The following is a 19,407-nucleotide window of genomic DNA, read 5'->3' as shown; positions in this document are numbered from 1 at the left end:
AAGTAGTGGCTCTAGTCCCTGACCTGGGGTCCCTTCTTCTCCAGATGTTCCCAAATTTTGCCCTCCAGTCTCTGATTCTCAGTCTCCAGGCTCCTCACCCTGTCCAGGTAGGAGGCTAGGCGGTCGTTCAGGGCTTGCATGGCCTCTTTCTCACCCTGGATGTCCTCCCATTCCCGCCAGACTCCTGGCCATCACGCCAACCAGGGTCCCGGACCCCCAGCCGCCCTCGGAGCTAGAGGAGTGGGACATGGAGATCTGGAAGCTTGAGCCCCCGGTGCCCGCATAGACACTGGCCACACTGCTGGCCAGCCAGACCTGGTGGCTGGGCAACTGGACCAAGCCCAGGGATCAGTAGCTGGTGGAGAAGGTGGTGGAGCAGGTGGTGAAGCTCATGTTGTCTGGGGAGTAAGGCGAGAGGCCAGGACTTGGGATATGAATGCCAGTAAAAGACTTTTAAGAAAAGACATATGAAGGAAACATATAATATGATATGACAGAACTAAAACCCATGGCATTAAATGTAAATGAGTTCAACTCACCTATTAAGAAATTTATTCAAATTAGATCATAATACAAAACCAACCCTAGACGTTTCCAAGAGACACACATAAAAGAAAGTGATTCTGGTTGTGGGAGAGCAGTCAAGGGACTGCTGTTTGGGAAGACAAGGTCATACCCATGGCCTTCTCCTAGCCCTCACCTATCCCCTCCTTTTCCCCTCTTGCTTGTTTGTGTGCAGGTGTTTGTTATGTTTCCTCTCCTGTTTGTTTGCATGCAGATGTTTGTTTCTATTTCAAAAGAGACTGCTGGGTGGGGGTAGAGTGGGGATGGGAAGAATGTTAGATCTTAACCAGTCCCAGCTGCTTGCCAGCACACAAAATTTACTCAATGGCAGAGTCCCTTCCCCATGGAGTGTATGAAGGCTCATTCCTCAGTTAATGCAGGTGTCTGTCAGGTCAGGCAAGAGAGGCATGTGGAACTGTCAAGCAGTTGGCCTTCCCAGGTGATTGGCCAAGCTGGGATTTTTTCCCCTGCTTTTTTTGGACCCTTTGTGCTGTGCAAACAACAAAGTGGCCATTTGCTGGATGTATCTGTTATGCTGAGCCTGAGTTCCCACAACACACCATATAGCAACTCACTCCACAGGTTCTGGCTAAGCAAGCAGGGTGCACAGAGAAGTGTGGAGTGGGTTGATTTATGATGGTCCTTTTTATCACTCTTACATGCCTTTTGTTACATGCTGTCTGGAGCTTCTTGGGCAACACAGAACTCATGGCTCTGTGGGTTAAATTTAAGAATTGCCCATGCCTTACCAGGCAGGATAGAGATACCAACCTGTGGCTGGGAGACCTAAGGCATGCTGTCTACGTCCTTTGGGGCAAGGATGGTGATAAGTGGGATTTTGAGAGTTCCCCCATGAATGCCAGGGAGTTGGCTAGCTTGTTCCACACTGTGATCAATGAGGTTCAGGCTTCCATTGCCTGGTGTACACTACCCTGGCGTATGATTTCTTTTTTTTTTTGTTTTATCATTTTTTTTATTGTAGAATATAACATACATAGAAGTGATAAATTTCCAAGTGAAATTTAACAAGTATTTAGAGAACAAATTTCAAAGAATATTGTAGGTTACAGTTCCACAGTTTCAGTTATTTCCTTACGGTGAAGTATAACATGTATATAAAAAAGACAATATCTTTAAAAGTACGCTTTAACAAGTAGTTATATAGGAAATTTCCAAAGTTGTTATGGTTATAGTACCATAGTTTCACAGAGGATCCCACAGGACACCATTAATGAGATCTCCAATGAGAAATTTAGCAAAATATAAATTAGAAGGAGGGCTACAGGCTCAACAGAGACAATCTGCCTCTGCCTGACCTGTTCCCCACAATCCCCAGATACAGGTGGTAGAAGAGGAGGATCCTGAAGATCTCTTGACTCTCCCTTAAGCTCCAGCCAAGGAACCTGGCCCCTGGGAGGGACCTCTTTACCCAGACTTGACTAAGATGAAAATGGCCTAAGAGCGAGACCAAGGGTCCCATCCACCCCCCAGGAACCGAAGGCTATATGTCCTAGTGTTTGTACTATTTTGGAGCAGTGAACATATCTTTATGGTCCTTTTAGATGCAGATGCCCAGGTCACTATCATTCCAGGAGATACAGAAGGGAGAGCTGATGAATAGCATTGGAAAGTTTTAGGCATTCCACATGGGTATGGAGCCAAGTTGATCCCTTCAGCCCTTTGGCCACCCCTGTGGTTGTGTTTCCTGCTAGGGAATGCATTATAGGAATTGATAGTCCTGCACCGTGGCATACTGTGGCAGAGATTGCAAGGAAACAGTATACATTCCCTCTTCCCAACAAATTCTGGCCATCACGATTGAGTGAATAGCAGACTCCACAACCCCAGTGCTCCCATATTCTCACTGCATTGTCCAATGTTCCTCTCTGTTGGGGAAATGACATTACCGAACACATAAAGGACCTTCTATCTACAGGTGTCCTCTGCTCCACTATCTCTGCCTATAGTAACTGGTGAAAAAGTCATGGTGAAAAGGGCAACTGGAGCATGGCAGCTAACTATAGACTGTCAGTGCTTGAATGCAGAATTGCACTCTTTGGCACCTATGGTCCCAGGCATTGTGATTCTAATGAAAACCTTTGTAGCCTTCACTAGCATTTGGTATTTGTTGTTGGCAAACAGCTTTTTTCATCACCCCACTCTAGAGGAGGACCAGGATCAATTTGCTTTCCATGGCAAGGCATACAGTATACCTTCACTGTACTGCCACAGGAGTATGTGAACTCTCCCACTATCTGCAACCAAATGGTGAGAAAGGATTTTAGTAAATTAACCTTGCCCAAAGTTAGCTCCTCACATTCAAAGAAAGCTCAGTCATAACACTAGCTAGATATGAGGTTAAAGAACAGATGCCTCATAGTATAAATTCAAGCAATAATACATTAAAATATCAAAAGGTTCAGGTTTCAGGAAAAGATTAAAAATCATACAAAGAAACAGGAAGCAATGGGCCAGGTAAAGGAGAACATTAAAGCATTAGAAACTGTCAGTGAGGAGGATCAGACCTGGGACATTCCAGACAATGACTTTTAAAAATCATCCTAAATATGCTCAAAGAGTAAGGAAATCAGGAAAATGATAGATAAACATAAAGAGAATATCAATAGAGAGATGGCAATTATGAAAAGGAACTAAACAGAGTTGAAGACCACAGTAACAGGAATTTAAAATTCCCTAGGGGGTTCGACAGCAATTTGGAGCCAACAGAAGAAAGTATCAGGGAACTAGGGAATCAAGCAAACCAATATATGCATTGTGGTAGTCCTGGAGAAGGAGGAGAGAAAGGGGCAGAGAGAATAGTTGAAAAAATAATGGCTGAAATCTTCCCAAATTTACAGCAAGATGAATATACACATCCAAGATGCTCAATGAACTCCTAACAGGACAAACTAGATACAGCTATGTTGTGGCATAGCATAATCAAACCATCAAATGCCAATTACTAAAGAGGAAATTTTGAAAGCCACAAAAGAAGTAACATGTCATGTACAAGGGAGGCTTAATAAGATTGAGCACCAATTACTCATCAGAAACCATAGAGGTAAGAAGGCAATGGAAAGGCATATTTAAAGTGCTGGAGCAAAAAAATTGCCAACCAAGAATTCTATATCCTGCAAAATTGTCTTTCAAAAATGAGAAAGACAGTAAGACATTCCCAGATAAACAATAGCTAGGGACTTCTTCACCACTAGACCGGCCTTATAAGAAATGCTAAACAGAGTTCTGCAGGTTGAAGGGAAAGAACAGGGCCTGTGCCGGGCAGGCATTGGGGTGTGGGCTTTGGTGCCCCCACCTCTGTGGTCACCTACCACAGGGCAAACAGCTGCAGAGGGAGCACCAGGCTGGGACAGAATGCAGGCTTGTGCAGCACCGAGGTCTCAAAATGGATTTGAGTGAATTGGAGACCCAGAAAATAGAAATGAAGGGAGAATGAAGAGGTGTTTGAAAAGGGTTAAAGTATCCTGAAAAAAGATCACCCATATTCTTAGGTTTTTGTATTTGGTTGTAACACAAACTGTAGCACGCTCACTCACTGTGCCAGTTTGGATGTATTTATTCCTCAAAATGCCATTTTCTTTAATGCAATCTTGTGGGGGCAGATGTATTAGTGTTGATTAGGCTGGACTCCTTTGATTGAGTGTTTCCATGGGATGTGACTCAATCAATTATGAGTGAAACGTTGATTGGATTTTTCCATGGAGAAATCCACCTTTCAGGGTGGGTCTTGATTTAATCACTGGGTCCTATAAAAGAGCTCACAAGCAGAAGGACCTAAAAGCAGCTGACAGAGACATTTTGGAGATGGCTGCTGAGAGCAGACTTTTGCTGACACTTTGGGACGCTAGCCCAGTGTTTGCTCCAGAGAAGCTAAGAGAGGACAAAATGCCCCAAGAGCAACATTTTGAAGAAAGCACAGGAGCTGAGAGAGGAACAAAATCCAGGATCAGCAGATACCCATCACGTACCTTCCCAACTAACAGAGGTTTTCTGGATGCCATTAGCCTTCCTTCAGTGAAGGTATACTCGTGTTGATGCCTTCATCTGGACATTTTTATGGCCTTCAGACTGTAAATTTGTAACTAAATAAATCCCCTTTATAAAAGCCAATCCCTTTCTGGTATTTTGCATGATGGCAGCATTAGCAAACCGGAATACTCACCTAGACTTCAGAGCTATCTCAAAATGGAGACAGAAGATTAAATAAGTGTATTACTTTTGAAACACCAAGAGGAATTTCATTTACTGTAAAGCAAATGAGAAATTTGTTTTGCTAAATTCAGAATTTCAGTACACTGCTTTGCAGAAATTTGGTGTATTTTCCCTTGAAACTGTATTAAGTGAAAACTTCATTTGTCACTAAAGTAAATATTATGAAGACGGGTAAGTCATCTTTTGTTTCCTAAGTAACTTTTGTTGAAAACTCTTAAAAATAAGTGAATAATGTCTTTTCAAATGTTACAGCAGATATGCTTTTTCATTGTTTTTGCTTAATTATATTTTACTGGGGTTTTTTGTTTGTTCAATTTTTTATAGTACCAAGGGATTTAAAACTGCAGTGTGTTCCTTCTCTGCTGCTAGAATGTATGATGAATCATTCCCGATTCTGAAGCCAAATTTTTGCTGATAGCATTGCTGCCAACTTCTCTGATGTGTTGCCTTAGTATGCGCATGGCAGTCTAAGAATATGCACAAAGCCCATCATATTGAAGGTGATACCAAAGTTTCAGGGTCTGAGGGTAGCACAGGGCAGCTGTGAGGAAAATGTGAACAAGAACCAGCCTGTGAGTATAATAGTTTGTAGCTAGACATTCAGGGTTGTGAAAAATGGTCCCCCAGCCCTTCTCTTTCTTAAAGAAAAAGGGATGTATGTACTTTGGTTAAAGAGTAATAAAAAAAGTTTTCATTTTGAACAGTCTTGATTTTTCTGACCACACCTCAGCCTGCTGTGGTAGCTTGTGTTGTTTCTTTAACTTGGCATGGTTTAAGTGTTTTTGAAATATTTTTGTGTTTTTTTATTATATATATATTTTTTATTGTGATTGTTCACATACCATACAACTATCCAAAGATCCAAGGTATACAATCAATTGCCCATGGCATCACCATACAGCTGTGCATCCAACACAATTATTTTTTTTCAATTTTTAGAACATTTTCACTACTCCAGAAAAGAAATAGAGACAAAAAAAAGGAAACTCAAATCCTCCCATATCCCTAACCATGCCCCCATCCATTATTGATTCATAGTTTTGGTATAGTACATTTGTTACTGTTGATGAAAGAATGTTAAAATACTACTAACTGTAGTATATAGTTTGCAATAGGTATACATTTTTTCCATATATGCCTCTCTATTATTAATTTCTAGTTACAGTGTCATACATTTGTTCTAGTTTGTGAGAAAGATTTCTAATATTTGTATAGTTAATCAAGGACATTGTCCACCATAAGATTCACTGTTGTATACATTCCCATCTTTTAACCTCCAACTTTCCTTCTGGTGACATATGTCACTCTGAGCTTACCCTTTCCACCATCTTCACACATCTTTCAGCACTGTTATTTATTCTCACAACATGCTACCAACTCCCCTGTCCATTTCCAATCATTTAAGTTCACCCTAGTTTAAGATTCTGCTCATAATAAGCAACCACTCCCCATTCTTTAGCCTCATTTTACATCCTGGTAACATATTTCATATCTATGAGTTTGCATATTTTAAATAGCTCATATCAGTGAGACCCTGCAATATTTGCCTTTATGTGTCTGTCTTATTTCACTCAATATAGTGCCCTCAATGTTTCTTCATCAACCCATTTCTCTTAAGATGGTTTTGTTCACACACCATACATCCTGTCCTAAGTAAACAATCATTGGTTCCCTGTATAGTCATGTATTTATGTATTGAGCACCATCTCCACTCTCTATATAAGGACATCTCCATTTCTTCCACAAAGACAGAGGAAGAGTCAAAGAAGGCAGAGAGGCAAAAGAAAAAGAAAAGAGAAGGAGAGAAAAAAACAAACAAAAACTTGACAGCTAGAAAGTGACAAAAGGAAAGATAGCATTAACCTAAAGAAGAAGAGTCAGACAACGTCACCAATGCCAGGAGTCCCATACCCTTCCCCTATTCCACCCTCCCATATGCATTTAGCTTTGGTATATTGCCTTTTTTATATTAAAGGAAGCAAAATACAATGTTTCTGTCAATTATAGTCTCTAGTTTGCATTGATTGTATTTTCCTCCCAATCCCACCCTATTTTTAACACCTTGCAATGTTGACATTCATTTGTTCTACCTCATGTAAAAACATATTTGTACCTTTTATTACAATCATTGAGCACCCTAGGTTTCCCTGAGTTACACAGTCCCAGTCTTTATTGTTCATCTTTTGTTCTGGTGTCCCACATGGTCCCAGCCTTCCTCTTTCAACCATATTCACAGTCATCTTTGTTCAGTGTACTTACATTGCTGTGTTACTATCTCTCGAAATTGTTTTCCAAACCTCTCACTCCTGTCTTTTCCTTTCTGTCTGCAGTGCTTCCTTTAGTGTTTTCTGTAGAGCAGTTATCTTGTTCACAAACTCTGTCATTGTCTGTTTGTCAGAGAATATTTTAAGCTCTCCCTCATATTTGAAGGATAGTTTTGCCGGATGTAAGATTCTTGGTTGGTGGTTTTTCTCTTTCAATATCTTAACTATATCACCCCACTTCCTTCTTGCCTCCATGGTTTCTATTGAGAAATCTGCACATAGTCTTATCAAGCTTCCAATGTATGTGATAGATCACTTTTCTTTTGCTGCTTTCAGGATTCTCTCTTTATCTTTGATGTTTGATAATCTGATTACTAAGTGTCCTGGCATAGGCCTATTGAGATCTATTCTGTTTGGGGTACGCTGCACTTCTTGGATACATAATTTTATGTCTTTCATAAGAGATGGGGAATTTTCATTGATTATTTCTTCTATTATTGCTTCTGTCCCTTTTTCCTTCTCTTCTCCTTCTGGGACACCAATGACATGTACATTCTTGCTTTTCATGTTGTCTTAAGTTTCCGGAGACATTGCTCATATTTTTCCATTCTTCTGTGTGTAGGCTTTCAGGTGCCTTGATCTCCAGTTCCTGAGTGTTTTCTACTGCCTCTTGAGATCTGCTATTGTATGTCTCCATTGTGTCTTTCATCTCTTGTGTTGTGCCTTTTATTTCCATAGATTCTGCCAGTCGGTTTTTCAAACTTTCAATTTCTACCTTACATACATCCAGTGTTTTCATTATACAGTTCAGCACTTTTGCCATATCTTCCCTAAACTTTTTGATTTGACTTATTATTAGTTGATTAATTTCCTGTATCTCAGGTGAAGTGTAAGTTTGTTCCTTTGACTGGGCCATAACTTCATTTCTCTTAGTGTAGCTTGTAGTTTTCTGTTGTCTAGGCATGGTTTCTTGGGTTACCCCAATCACGTTTTCCCAGAACAGAACAGGCTCAGGTCCCAGAAGGAAGAAATATTCAGTATCCAGTTTCCCTGAGGGTGTGTCTTAGAAAATAGGTACACCCTTGTAATGCCTCAAGTCACTGTGCTTTTCTGCCTAGCAGGTGGCACCTGTCAGCCTGTAATTCCAGACTGGTGTAAGGATGTGTGGCCCGTGGCTGTTTTCCCCCAGACTCTGGGGTCTGGTTCTGAATGGAAGGCAGGTTGTAGAGCGGGGACCCACCCCTTTCCTCTTAGAGAAGACAGACCCCCTATGGGGAGGTCATTAGCATTTCAATGGTCTCTTTCTGCCTGTGCTATCTCCACCCTTATCTGGGTCAGAGTGCTGGGAACTGAAAATGGCTAAGGCTTTCTCCCCTGAGTCAGAAAAGGGACAGAAAGTCCCTTTCAGGGCTAGTCTGCAGTGACCCTCTGGCTCTCCAAGGCCAGTCATCACCCAAAGCCTCTGTCTGCTTGTTGAGGATTCATAGCTCATAGTGGGCAGTTCACACTTGCTAATTAAAACCCCAGTTGGAGCTCAGCTGAGCTATATTCACTTACTGGGAGAGAGCGTCTCTCTGGCACCATGAGGCTTTGCAGCTCTGGCTGTGGGGGGAGGGGGTCTCCCGGCTTGGATTCTCAATTTTTACGTACAGATTTTATGCTGTGATCTCAGGCATTCCTCCGAATTCAGGTTGGTGTATGATGAGTAGACAGTCACATTTGTCCCCTTGCAGTTATTCCAGATTATTTACTAGCTGTTTCTTGCTTTTTTCAGTTGTTCCAGGGGGACTACTTAGCTTCCACTCCTCTCTATGTCACCTTCTTAGATCCTCTGAAATGTTTTTGAAGTGACCAATGAGTTCATAATATAGCCAAAGAAGGAAAAGGAATTATGGTTTCCCCAGTATTTCAAAGAATTGTCTTCTACCTATTATTTTTTAAACTCAAAATAAGATCTCCCAAACTCAGTGTGGCATGCACAAAATAAGAAGGGAAAGACATTATCTTTGTAAATTACTAGGCAGCATCACTACTACATTCTGAACCAGAAGTAATCGTATCTTTGGCACACATAGCTTTTGAGAATGATATGACCACCATGTCTCCTGAGAATGAGAAGAGTGAAGGGGGCCCTGAGGATTTTACCTTCCAAGAGAATGGAAGTTCTTCACTGAACCACTTCTACCTGACAGAGGCTGCTGTGGTAGAATTCAGAGGAAAGATACATGGCTGACTTTACTTTGAAAATTTGGACAGCAGTCTTAAAGAGGGCTTGAAAATGAAGTAGATCAGGACAAATATTCAGAACTTCCTTTCAAGGAATGCAAATTGCTTTGAGGGTGGAAGTGGGGAGGACAAGAAGAGGAATTTCAGAGTCATACCAGTGAGTACTAATTATCAGATCCTACAGTGTCTTGAATCTGGCTCCCAGCCCTAAGAAGCACTTCTTGAACCCTGGCCCCACTATTTGCCTCTGCCACACTTAGAAGAGAGAATTTGGAGCAAGCTGAGGCAAAGCATGCAATATTTTCAAGGGCAAGGTACAAAGGAGTGAAATCCATGACCAAGGGCATTAGAATGATATTCTGAAAGGCACAGAAGACTTTCTGCAGCTGGGAATTGAGGTGTGTCCCCTGATTGCCCAAATGTTCTGAAATACAGAGTGAACTCTGTGTGGTAATTAGTATGCAGAGGTCTATGTTAACCTTTTGCTAGGATCTGAACCTGTCATTTGTAGGAATCTAGGTAGTTATTCTTAGTCTAATAAGTTATTTTTCTAAAATGTCTGCATGCCACAAGTAGAAGCAAATTATTCAATTTTTTCTTTTTTATGAGTCCACTATAATTTTTCTACTACATTAGAATAAAGCTATGAACTTTTCTTCTTTAACAAAAAAAAAAAAAAAAAAAAAAAAAAAAAAAAAAAAAAAAAAGGAAAGGAAAGGACAATAGACATTTGACTGAAACCACAAGAAGAAATAAAGATCTCCATTAAAGATAATGACATGGGTAAATATAAATGCCAGTAGCATTGTATTTTTGGTTTGTACCTCTACTTTTTACTTCCTTTGGGCTCTAAAAGACATAAAACATAATGAGAAATCAATGGCTTGGGACTCATAATGTGTAAATACATAATTTGTGCCAAGAACTACATAAAGGTGGGGGGATAGAAGGGTATAAGAATGTAATTTATGTATGCTATTGTAGTTAAGTTGGTATCAAAGCAAACAAGATTGTTATAGATTTAGAATGTTAAATTAAGCTGCCTGGTAACCACACACACAAAAAATAGAGAAAATGCAAACTCTATGAGACAGAGAGTAGAGTACAGGTTACCAGAGGCAGAGGGTGGGCAATGGGGAGTTAATATGAAATGTGTATAGGGTTTCTGTTTGGAGTGAAGGGAAAGTTCAAGTATTGGAGGTGGTGATGGTACTGTAACTAGTGAATGCAATTGATCTTACTGAATGGTATGACTGGGAGGGGTTGGGATAGGAAGATCTGTGTTGTATGTATGTTTCCACAGTTAAAAAAAAAAAAAAGATAAACTAAAGAGATAATGACAGTTAAATGCAATACATGATACTGGATGTGATTTGGGAATAGAGACGAGGGATCAGTGGGACATTTTGGGGCATAGGAAAGGATTGGAATATGGAGTGTGGGTTTTGTGTCAGTGTTGAATTTTTTAACTTGAAGGCTGCACTGATAATGGTTGTGAGTGGGTGCCCTTTTTCATAGGAAATGTGCATGTTGTGTTATGTGTTCAAGGATTATGATGCATGTAACCTGTTCTGAAATGTTTGGAAGGTAGCTAGATGGATGGATGGTAGATGGATAGATGGAGTGATAAAGCAAAAGTCGCCAAATGTTAAATTGGTGGATCTGGGTGTCTGGGGATTTGGGATATATTGGAGTTCTCTGTATAGGGTTTGTGTTGTTTTGCAACTATTCTATAGGTTTGAAATGGTTTCAAAATGAAAAGTTAAAAAAAAAAAAAAGAATTCTAGTCAAGAATTTTACAAAGCTTATGGAAAACATCAAGCCAAAGTTTCAAGAAACCCTTCATACATCAAGCAGAGAAAAACAAACAAACAAAAGAAAAACAGATAGGCGGGAGGGAGGGAAAGGAGAAAGAAGACAGGGAGAGAGGAATAAAGAAGAAGGTCCCATCTATACATGCTTTTGGAGGAATGAGTAATGAATGGGAGGTATCATGAGGGGAAATGTCTGTAATACTGTAATATTCTATATCTTGACCCAGAGGATGGTTATAAATGTATTTTCACTGTGTAAAAATTCATAGAACTTGAGATTTGTCCATTTTACAGCATGTATATTACACTTCAATTTTAAAATGTTTGTGTTTCCTCTCTGGCATTCCCTCCCTCCCGCCACTCATATTCTGCTTACCACTGGACCGCAGATGGTCCAAGGAGGCAAGATGAAAAACACTGGAAGAAATGAGAAATAACATTAACAAATTGGGTAGGAACTTAACAAAAGTAAAATTTTGTTCCTTCTTGCCCTGGTAGATTTCAAAAAGAAGAAAAGCAGGAGTAGGAGGGATTATGTATAGTACCTGTCCTTGTTATCATCCTCTCCTTCTGGCTCTCCAAGAAGGACTGTCTACTACAATATATTAAGGTAGATTTAGAGAGCCCAAGACTATTGGGATGATGTAAGTGCTGCTGGCAATCTCTCCCTGGCATGTTTAGGCAACTTAAATCCTCTAGGAGAATCCCTTCACATGATATTAGTATGGCACAAGATAGTTGTACAGCACTGGCTGGTGAAGATGGTCAGACAAATGACCTGAGATAGGCAACCCTCCAGGTTCCCCATAGTCTGCGCAGTATGCACCAGAAACCATAAGTTCCCACATGCCCCAGTAATGAGTTGTTGGGGTGGGAGTGGGGGTGGTCAGGAGACAGCAAGCAGAAGCCTCAGGTCAGGACAAAGTGTCTGCTGTGGGAGGTGGGGGTGATTCAGATCTTCCATCATGGGGGACAACTGTTGCTCCCAAAGCCAGAGGGCACCTGTCATACTTTATCATTTATGGGTACCAAAAGCAGAACGAAATCAGCCATTCTCCAGCAGGAACTATTGAGTATCTAGGAGATAGGCAAATATCTAAAGTCCCCTCCTGCAGTTGTACCATAAAGACAGGAGAGTCCCTCTTAGATTTCCAGGCGCCAATACAGAAAGGGGGAGGAGGGAAAGACTGAGAATTCCTCTAAAGACACTGAGCAATTCTGAAAAACAAAACCAGCTCTGATAGAGATTTCAAGTTTGAATAAACTTAATATTTACACAGAAAGAGACACTGTAAGAACTGGCACAAAAAGAAGATAAGATCACCATAAGAAATAAAGATGCTACTCTTTTTTTAAGCACATCAGTGCATAAGGCATGAATTTATGACCCCACTGCATCAAAGAAAACAATTAGAATAGTTTCTAAACTAACAAAATCTAAAATAACTATAGTTCCAAGTGCTGGAAAAGTTATGGTAATGTTATTGCATGTATACATTCTCATGACAAAATAAATTAGGACATAATTTGGCAATATAATTCATGAATTATAAGTAGATTCATGATATAATCTAAGAAAAAGCCACTGCAGCATTATTCATAAAAGGAAATAAGAGCAAATTAAATGGCCAATAGCAGGAAATAATGTAGTAAATTATGGTATTTCAATTCTTTGGAATATTAGTCATTAAAAATATATAATTATTAAAAACTGCATAGGAATATAAAATTTACTTAAGTGGATATATAACTTAATGTCTATAATTATCTATATAATACATAAAATTATATGTTGTATTAAAGTTACAACCATATGAAAATTCTGTATGCATTTGAATAAACTCTAGAATACCAAGGAAAAATAAAAATAGTTTAACCACATAGGTTTTGAAGATAAAATATGACTTCTTTTCCTTTTAAAAATTGATTTTGCAATCTTAATAGTATTTTGCAATTTTAAAAACAAACAAAAAAAAGACCCAGTCATCTTTATTGGAAATCAAACTCGGACCTTATGCCTGCATTCCTCTAATTTGCTGCCCTCTTTCTAAGAAAAGCAGAGCAGAGCAGAAGAATTAGGGGCCCAGAAGCCCCATTATGTCAGCTTGATTCTTGGCATCTTCACTTGCTAGCCATGGACCTTGAGCAAGTCATTTAACCTCTCTGCACCTCAGTTTCCTCATTATAAAATAGGATTATAGTAATACCTACCTAATAATGTTGTGAAGAGAATTAGTCAACTTTTTATATTAAAGCACTTAGGAAAATTAGTAAATATTCTACAAGCATTGCTATTTTTCTTTGTTGGATGATGTGAAACAAGCCTGTGGAAAATACTGAATCATTCTTGAATTAGCTTTACAATCCATCTTTTTGTCTTGATTCTGTTTGTTGCAACAGAGTTAATGCGTACAATCTTTTCTGTTGGTATTGAATGGAAAATTTTAGTGGCAGACAAATTGAATTATTTAGCATGAGTATGTTCTTTCTTCTTAACAATTACAATCAGCAGTCTCTGAATTTTCCACAGAGGCCATTAAGACCACAATAAATCATTTCACACAATAACATAGGAGTTTATAGATTCTCTCACTCTCTGGTCATCTTCCATGTGTAAGACAGAAACAAAATAATATAAGAATTTACTTAAAATAAGTTTTTATGCTTTTCTCTTAAAGTTCTTATTAACAATATCCTCTTTAAATGAGGAAAATGAACACCCCAAAGAACAATTCGTTGAATTAAAAATAATCAAAATATCTTCCTGACTTCTATAGACATCTAAAAAAAACATATTTACTATTCTTCATGGAAGGAGAGTTTAGACCCAAATTATGTTTGTAGGTTGGTTGGTTGGGTTTTATGGTGGATTGGTTGGTAGGGTGATTATATTTGATTAAGGTATTACCCCAAACTTAGGAAACCATAAAATAATGAATGGTGTGGTAAGAGATCTTTCCCTGGAGGAGCCAAAGGTGTCTACCTAAGAAGTAAGCTAAGGCATTCTAAAGAAGCAATCAGAGCTTTTATTTTATTGGCTAACATTTTATATTATAGCACTTAGAAAAGTCCCAGCACCTCGAAATTCTTCCACCTCTACCCATTACCCAATTCAAAGCTGTTTCCACATTTTTAGGTATTTGTCTTGGAAGCACCCCACTTTCCGTTATTAAAACTGTTTCAGTTTCTCAGCTGTTAAAACAGGTACCATACAATGGTTGGCTTAACAAAAGGAATTTATTGACTCAGTTTTGAGGCTAGGAGAAGTCCAAAATCAATTGGTCAGCAAGGTAATGCTTTCTCCCCAAAGACTGTGACATTCTGGGGCTGGCTGCTGGCCAACCTTGGTCCATGGCTTTTCCATCACATGACAGTACATATAGTGGTGTCGTCTCCTTTCTCTTCTAAGTCCTGTAACATCTGGCTTCTGGCTGCTCTCCATGGCTTCTCTCTCCGTGGCCTTCTCTATAAGGCCTCCAGTAATAGGATTAAGAGCCATCTTGATTCAGTTGGGTCATACCTTAATAGAAGTAACCTCATCAAAAAGAGGTCCTCTTTACAACGGGTTCACACCCAAAGGAATGGATTAAGTTTGAGAACATGTTTATCTGGGGTATACAACTCCAAGCCACCACAATGTCCATTTGGGATTAAAGTAATAAAAACTATCCATCTGGTTTTTATGATTTATGGTACATTAGAACTTTCCAGTAAGTGATGAAATTATTGTAACCAGTGTTGAAAAACACTAGAATGTGTTTTATGCACAGGTACTTTCCTCCAATAGTCTGATTTTTTAAAACCCCTCTGTTTTCTTTCTGATGAAAAGAGTATGGTTATACAAATAAATACAGGAAATGATTATTTTCTAACTGACAAATTATTAATCATTGGCCTATTGGCTCTATTGGAGCTTTCTAGAATGATGGAATAGTTTCAGCACCACCATTTATTTATTTCTACTTTCACCTCACTTTTAGAACTTTCTCTATGCCTGTAAGAACTCTCTTCCCCAAAGATCTCAAAATAACTACCTGAATAAAACTACAATATAAGCATAGCTATAAAGAATGCATTTAATTTCAAGTGCTCCTATAAAGTATTTTACAAATGGCATGACAGGGTCCTTTTATTGTCCCCAATTTCATTACATAGCCTTCCTAACAGTCCTCCTGAGAGCAAAGCTGGGCTAATGTCAATCCTTTTTATCAATTCACTTGGTTACAAAAGAAGAACATTATCCTGACATTATGGGTATTGTTCTAGTTATTTGCAGTGCCCCCATTGCAACTTTCTCTGAAATACTGAGCTGAACACAGATGCAGTTTCTGAAGAACTTGCAAGTATTGTCAGCATTAATAAATAAACTCAAATTTTGTCCAAGTAAGCTGAAAAAGAAAACCCATTAGCTAAAACACAAATGTCTTCTACTATCAGCACCAGCCTTCAGATAAGTTGTGAAGTAGTAAAAGAGATGTTTTACTTCTCTTTTCCCAAAAGAGCTTCCCAATTAAAGCCCATCTGGGCAGGCATTTACTCAGATATCTGTCAAGGCTTATATGATTAGACCTTAGATAATTCCTCCTCTTAAGTCATATCCCAAATTGGGGTCCACAGATTTCATAGTCCTAGAAACGATCTGTTAAAATTTTTAATTTTGTACTTTGTGATAATTATAATCTTAAAAAAATACATAGAAGCATTATGTGGATCATATACATGGCAATATTTAAAAAGTTCTCTCTGTGCTTTGTCCAGTGAAGATTTTGGAGTAATTCAAACAGATAAAAACAAAATGGTGGAAGAATTGCACAATCACATGGTGTTTCTTAGTCTGGTTATGGCAAAGGTAACAGAGTGTTGGCCTTGGTACTTAGTCCTCTCCTTTTCCAGCAGCAAATGCATCTTACAAAAAAATGCATTATTTGTTATACGTTAAGATAATGCTGTTTTGGAGAATCTCACAGAAAATATGTTAACGGAAAGAAGGCAGACACAAAAGGGTGTATTTTGTGATTCCATTTACATGAATTTCAGGAAGAAGCAAATCTAACCTATGGTGAGAAAAATTAAAATAGTGGTTACAAGAGTGTTCAGGGGGTGGATGGTGAACAATATTGACTAGGAAAGGGTATGAGGGAGTCCTCCGGAGTGTTAGAAATATTTTATATCTTGGCCCATGTTTTGCTCATACTACCCTGTGTGTAGAAACGCCCAAAGCAGATCAAGAGAGAGAGACAGGATGAGTATTAAAGATTTATTATACTCAGTCCCCTGGGGAAAGCACAGCACACCATTCAGGGCCATATGGGGAAAGCCCCAGGATCGCTCACAAGGCAGAGGAAGAACGTGCTGCACTGAGTGCCTTTCCGACTGTCTTGAGCACTGGGAGGTCAGGATAGCTTCACTGTGAGTGGGAAGTTCTTTAATGCATTCCTTGTAATTTGGAGACACTTCCTCTAAACAGAACTGATCATGACACAGTAGAAGTAGCCTACCTAGTGTAATTTCCAGTTATTCAGATGATACAAACGTAAAAACATGATTTGAAAAATGTTTAAATAAATAGAATTCTCTAAGGTAGTGGGTAGAAAGACCTCATCAAATTATGGTTAAACTGAATTTATATCTTGGATAATTACATTTACAGTGAGTTTTTTGCATGTGTGTTTCCACATTTATTTAGAAAATAGAGGAAACCGGAATCATGTTGGAGGAGACCAGAGATGATTACACAAATCCTGGCAAGAAAAGTTAATGAATAGGTTCATAAAGCATGGCAAATTCCAGGCATCATCACAAGCATTTGGTGGATGCTGGACCACAGACCACAGGATATGATAGCAAAAATGACTTACTAGTTATTGAAAACGAAGAAAAAATCTAAGTCGTATTTATTAATGCATTATGGTCATCCAACAAGAAGAAATTACCTACCAAATCTCCTGAAAAGCTGATTGATCTGACCTGTGAGATGTATTTATGAATGACCATTTCAGTGTTGGACAAATATAGTTAAAATATTATCTCTCATACTGATGAAGTGGAAATGATTTTCCTGGTAATAGCTAGCTAATATTCCTACTGCTTATTACTCCCAGGCAAATGCACTTAGATCTCAAGTGAGCATGATGCTAACATACCATAAAAATTTCCAGTCAGACTACTATGTGTTTTATCAAAATGTTAGATGCCCAAATATGTAGAAAAGTATCAGTATTATTTTTTAAATGCTTTCATTCAGTTTTGTTTGGATGTATGGCATGGTGTCTACAAACCTTATTTATCAGAGGTATGTAATCACACCGTTATTATTTGTACAATTTGTGCTTTGGTTTGTTTAATTTAGTGAGTGCATATTGCTTCAGATGCTTTCCTCAGGATGGCTAGAATTATAGAATTTTAGAAAGGATAAATAATAAAATGTACCCCCAGAATGGAAATTTATGAGGGATAAAATAAATATACAAAGAATTTCTAATATTTTCACATGCCCCAAAAGATCATCTTCAATACATTCTAAGGACTTTTGCCCTCCTGGCCACAAACATACTTGTAAACACATAGAAATTTCTGTATACATTTCAAGGGGTTCACAAACCTCCTAAAATTTAGCTATGGACATGGGTTCATATAATTTAAGTAAAAAAGCCCTTGTTCTTGAGTGTTAATTATACTGAATTCCAAATCAATACACCACTCAACACATTTTATTGGATATCTACTCTGTGTCGGAACTGGTTACGCCTTGGTGATATTATATGACCAGCACCTAGACCATGATATTTAGGTGGTCAAGTACCGTCAATCAGACAAACAAAAAGTTCATCAGCAAACTAGCACTATAATGCATATTCTATAATTCTTGGGGAAAAAAAAATGGGAAACTGGAACCTGGAGAACACCAAACAGCCAGGCAAGCTGCTCAGTTTTGCTTTCTGTTAATGCCTTTTCAAATACAGATCAGTACAGAAAGTTTTCAGTATGTTGCAAAATTTTGAATCTGTTTTCATCAGCCCTTAAATTTCTTCCATTGATTTTAAAACTAGATATATAGACACACAGAAGTTTCTTAGGAGTTGAGGTCTTCTTGTCCTGATTATCAAAGACTCAGCACTTTCTCTTGGATATGAACTCTAGTACTCAACTCTATCCAGACGCCAGCCCCCAACAGACTCTGAGATTCTTAGCCACAAATTATCATGTACTTCCCAATATTGAAAAAAAAGGATGAATATGTGAATGAAAAAATGCAGGGTAGCTAAAACTTTTCTAAAACTTTATTATTAAAAAACATGTTGCAATTTAAAGTCAAAAAACCATTCCTGCCAAGAAAATGAAGGTAATTCTCTATTTATGAGTTAAAGATGAATAAAAGTGCAGATGCAGTATTCTGTTACTGGAGGGTGCTGGCAAGGGGATTCCAAGTAAGCAAAGTTTCTAAGAGAAATAGAAGGATTTTTTTTTAAGTCTCAGTACTCCTCATTATTAATTTATTTTTACCTTACACTTATAAGGGCACTTTATGATAGGAAGGGTATTCATATGGTTTTCTTATAAAAGGTTTTCGGAATGAAATCAATTTTATTCATTCCTAAAATTCATTATTTTAGAATCTATTATAAACTTTTGCTATTCTGATGTGAAATATTTATACATACTTAGCAAACACTAAAATTTTCTTTTGTATTTAACTAAGAATTTTCATTACACAGAATTCCAGTAGTCAAATAATCACATGAATCATTGCAATCTAGATGCTGGACAGCCTAGCCTTGGTTTAATATGAATTTTGTCCTGAATTTTTAAGAATGTTACACAGGATAGATAAACTTTCATAAGAACATGTCAAGAATCTTGCCTAAAACAAAAACAAACAAACAAAAAAAAATTTGACTATGAGAAAGTTATAAGATTTGGGGCAAGCATCATGAACCTGTCAGCTCCCTTTGCATTACTTTTTGTTTTCATGTGTAAAATGAAATTATTAACTATTGCCAATTTCTTTAAAATTATATTGTGAAAATTAAATTTAGGCCACAGTAACGTATATAACATCGAGATTTCTTTATAAGACAGATGAAAACATATGAGGTGAAAAGAGATTCCCATTAGAAGTCTGTTACTTCTGCTTTGATATATTCTTTTAGTCAGCATATATTTGTTGAGTACTATTATATACCAGTCACTGTGAAAGGTAGTTAAAATATTCTAATTATAATCCTCACAACATACAATGGGGAAGGCAGTGTTCTTTAAAACAGACACTAAACTCTGGAACATAGTAGGCATACATTAAGTATTTACCA

This window comes from Choloepus didactylus, chromosome 7 (genome assembly GCF_015220235.1).
Source record: "Choloepus didactylus isolate mChoDid1 chromosome 7, mChoDid1.pri, whole genome shotgun sequence".
Taxonomy (NCBI): domain Eukaryota; kingdom Metazoa; phylum Chordata; class Mammalia; order Pilosa; family Megalonychidae; genus Choloepus; species Choloepus didactylus.
This window is presented reverse-complemented; position numbering follows the sequence as displayed.